The sequence below is a fragment of the Zea mays genome, chromosome 7 (genome assembly GCF_902167145.1).
Source record: "Zea mays cultivar B73 chromosome 7, Zm-B73-REFERENCE-NAM-5.0, whole genome shotgun sequence".
NCBI lineage: Eukaryota > Viridiplantae > Streptophyta > Magnoliopsida > Poales > Poaceae > Zea > Zea mays.
In genome coordinates this window covers 27599118-27603466 of record NC_050102.1, presented here as the reverse complement: position 1 = coordinate 27603466, position 4349 = coordinate 27599118, and the positions used below count along the sequence as shown (strand labels likewise).

Sequence of the window (4349 nt, the reverse complement as noted above, 5' to 3'; positions counted from 1 at the left end):
GCATGTAAATCTATAGAATCAATTTCCATCTCTCACCCTATGAATTTGAGATAGGCTTATATGATAACTTTGGAAAGTGGTGGAATGTCACATTCTAAAAAAATAGCCTATTCCATTAGTAAGATTCCAATTCCTCAAAATGAAAGGAAACAAACGGGACCTAAATGTTTTGGTGATTAAGATGCCCAACACATAGTGGTTTTAAGGTCATGTGTACTAAGTGTTAAAGAGATGCAAATCAAGAATCAAGGTATGACTCTAGCATTAGTAACTTGTTTTTGGTACTAACATATTCCTCTAAGTGCTAGGAACCATATCAAAGTAAATGAGATTGGATTGGAGAAGTTTGGCTAAGTCTAGCCAGACTTGCACCAGTCTGTGGCACACCGGACTGTCCGGTGTGCACCGGACAGTGTCCGGTGCCCAGGCTGGCGCAGCGACAAACTCGCTGCTCTCGGGAATCGCTAAGGACACCATGGCTAAAATTCACCAGACTATCTGGTGATGCACCGGACTGTCCGGTGAGCCAACAGTGCCCGCGCCAATGGTCGGCAGCGCGATCAGCCGGTGACGCGTGGCTAGAGCCAACGGTCACTAGACCGCACCAGACTATCCGATGTGCACCAGACAGTATCCGGTGTGCCAAGGGGACCGAGGGCTCAACGGTCGGCTTCGCCAGAAAAGGAAAGAAATCGGGCACTGTTCATGTCCGGTGGTGCACCGGGGTGTCCGGTGCGCCAACCAACAGAAGGCAAAAATTGCCTACCAGATGGAGATCCAACGGCTCCTAGCTGCCTTGGGGCTATAAAAGGGACCCCTAGGCACATTGAGCACAATACCAAGCCTACATTGAACATTCTAAGACGCCTAGACACCGCAAGCACGCATCCAGATCACTGAGGCTAAGATTTGAGCACTTGTTGAGTTGTAGACTCACTGCGCTGTGTTTTGTGTGCTCATGTCTTGACTTATGTGCATGTCATTGCTGTGACTCTAGCTTTTGCGTGTGTTTCTTTCCCTCCCTTACTCTTGTGGTTTTCATTGAGATCAATCTTGTAAGGGTGAGAGACTCCAACTTGTGGAGATTCCTCACAAAGGGAACATCTAATATAAGGAAGAAAATCGTGTATTCAAGTGGATCATTGGATCGCTTGAAAGGGGTTGAGTGCAACCTCGTCCGTTGGGACGCCACAACGTGGAAGTAGGCAAGTGTTCTACTTGGCCGAACCACGGGATAAAAATCGTTGTGTCACTTGTTGCTATTCTTATGCGATCTTTTACTCACTTGATAATTGCTCTAAGTTTAATACTCATTTTTGTGAAGAGCAATTAAGTGAAGAAGTCATCTCTCTCTTGTCATAACACCTTGGTTTGATTTCACTAACATTTCATAAACAAGTTTGTGTTATTTAGTGTTGATTTTACAGGATCACCTATTCACCCCCTCTAGGTGCTCTCAATAGCGCCATGAATATAGCTCCTCTCCGTTTTTTCCTAAATTCGATTACCTTCGTACATATTTTAACACAAATGAGAGGATGAACTAGCTATTTTTCCCTAAATTATATAATCAACCAGAAAACTCAAGAAATCTAAACAAAATAAGTAACTATTTCAACTATATTATATGAGAGGATGGACTTTCTAGTATTTTGCCACACTTAAATGAGTGAAATATTAAAAAAACTCTTGAAAGAAAATTGGGTCGCATGTCTCCTTCTTGAAGCTTTTTTTCTCGAATACGCAGGAGAATTGCGTTTCAAGAAGAGTAAGGGTCTGGAATAGACTAAAAAACAAGGTCTCCTTACGGAGGCCAAAAACAAAGAAACCTAAAAGAACTCATCTAAGATACAAAACAATAGACGACTTGTACCACATTACATAACAACTATGGCCAAAGACCATGTAGCCCAGCTGCTCCAGCCAAACACCAAAGAGAAGCCTCGTCTTTGACTTCCTGGATGATCCCGACAATGCTTGGTGGAGCCTTATCAAAGACACATGTATTCCGATGTTTTCACAACATTCAAGCCACAAGAGAAACTAGGGTGTTGAATCCTTTCCTTTGTATGGGTGACACATGTACCTCCGCCAATTTCCACCAATTTTAGAATACCTTATCTTGAAGCCCTGGTGCAGCTTGTTGCAATCCTACCATTGGAAGCAGCATATACCAAACTTCCCTAGAAAAAACACAACTGAGAAGAATGTGCTCAATTGTTTCTTCCTCCTGATAAAAAAAAGACAGTGTTCTGGATGTTCCAATCCCTGCCTAGGTAGACGGCCAACAGTCCAACATCTGTTCAAGGCTGCCAGCCATAGAAAGAATCTGCATTTAGGTGGAGACCAACTTTTCCAGATACGAGAAGTGGAGCCATAGAAAATGCTTGTATAATAATATTAGTACCGACCGATGTCCGCCAATACTAATAACATAATATTAGTTTTAGTTGGAAATACCAACCGATACTAATGTCTTCTGGTACTGCTGTTTTGGGGGGAAGCCTCGTTCTTCAGTAACGTAAGATCTAAAATTGGTGACTCTGACACCACTTTGTTAGCAACTCTCATGACTCGGAAGAGAGGAAGAAGAGAGATATATAAGCAGGGTAGCGTGGAGGACGAAGAACATAGGTCAAGTTTGAGTAGCTTGTTTGGTTACAAACGTGGTGCTGGAATACAAGGCGCAACGGTGATAAGTACCGGTGTACCGCACATATACAGACCAATCTGTTAACCCATTCTGGGTCGGAGATCTTTGAGGCTTGTTCGGTTATTCCCAATACACATAGATTTGATGAGATTGAAAAAAAATTAAAAAGAAATTTGACTTGTTTGGGGTTCAAACTCATCCAATCACACTCAATCCACGAGAGCTAAACAAGCCCTGAGCTGGGCTTCCTGGTCCAGGCTTCTTGGAAGATGGCAGCCCACTTTGCGAAACTAGCTATTCGCTGGTGCCCTTCACGCGTCCAGCTAAGCTGCTGGCTGCTGCCATCAGCCTATCACTTACGAGTCTGTCAGCCCATATTAATTGCATTCGTTTCTGTTTATTTGCTGCAAGTTGTATATATTTCAAGCAAGTATGCATTACAGATAAATAGCAGTAGCAATTCCTTGTTATACATTAATTTCTCACTCTAGAACGAGCCGGCAGATATGTTCATACTAATACCCACAATTAAGTTCTACTATATATATTTTGAAGAAATCATTCAATGCCACATAAGATTAATGTGGTCCAAAAATAGAAGTTTGGATCCACTATATATAAGACACATTTACCATATCCTCACAGATCAGACATTCAAACAACTAGCAACACATTTTTCAACACCATTAACCTTTTCAACAGGCTAATCAAGATGGCCCGTACCCATGTTTTCCTGCTGCTGGCCTTCATGGTGCTGCTGTCAAGTATATCTCTGCCTATACATAAGCTGCAGCTATATATTTTAATAATGTCTTACATGCATTAGCACCTATCATATCATTGTTGCTTTGGTCCTATTCCACAAGTGTTGTTACTACAGTTGTTTTGATAAAAAAAAACTTCCTGTTGAAATTTGCAGATGAGGTAGGGATAATTGCATCAACAGAAAGTAGCAGCAATATTGATGCAGATTGTACCCCGGCGGTTATTAAGTTGGGTGACAATTGTATCCCGAAGGACTGCAGCCACAACTGCATTGCCCTCGGAGCTCGTAGTGGAAACTGCATCGAAGGGCCAGCATGCAATTGTGTTTTCTGTGGACCCGGGATTGCACCACCTCCGCTACAATAGGATTCTGCTGCATGGTTGCTGATATTTAGAAACTTCTGCTCATGGACTCGATGTACACTAACAGTAACAACGCTGGAGCAAGTTAAATGGCTAGAATAAATGATTAGTGATTTCTTAAAGATGATGAATATGTCTGTGCTTTTATCCAAAGCTAAAAAATACAGGAAATAAAAAATATATAATTGGTTAGCGCTATACCGTATATATGTAATATGAGATGTGTGCAGATAGTAGTTAAATCTCATCACCAAAGTGATGATTGCCTTGGAACGTGTATCGGATTACATATTAAGGGTGCAGTTCATCCTATCATGTCTTTCGCCTAACATTGACGTTCACTTGGATGATGATATAAGGGTCACTACAAAAACAAAACTAAATTTCCTACGAGCATTGTGAGCCTGTTTCGCTCGTGGCCTAACTTGTAACAGTTTGCCTAACTTATTCTACCTAAGGTTTGTTCTTTAATTTGGCTGACTAAACTTAGTCAAGTTGTGGCGTAGTTAGCCAAGAACCAAATAGGCTCTATAACTTTCGATGGTTTAGGATAGCCTTCAGAATATGT

General features: G+C 41.7%; 1 long non-coding RNA gene across 1 annotated transcript; it reads left to right on the top strand.

The window, feature by feature from the left end:
• Positions 1 to 3296: 3296 nt before the first annotated feature.
• On the top strand, positions 3297 to 3903 carry LOC103632178 (uncharacterized). The gene is made up of 2 exons (XR_555740.2): positions 3297 to 3417; positions 3573 to 3903. It is a non-coding gene; the product is annotated as an uncharacterized lncRNA (long non-coding RNA).
• Positions 3904 to 4349: the final 446 nt, after the last annotated feature.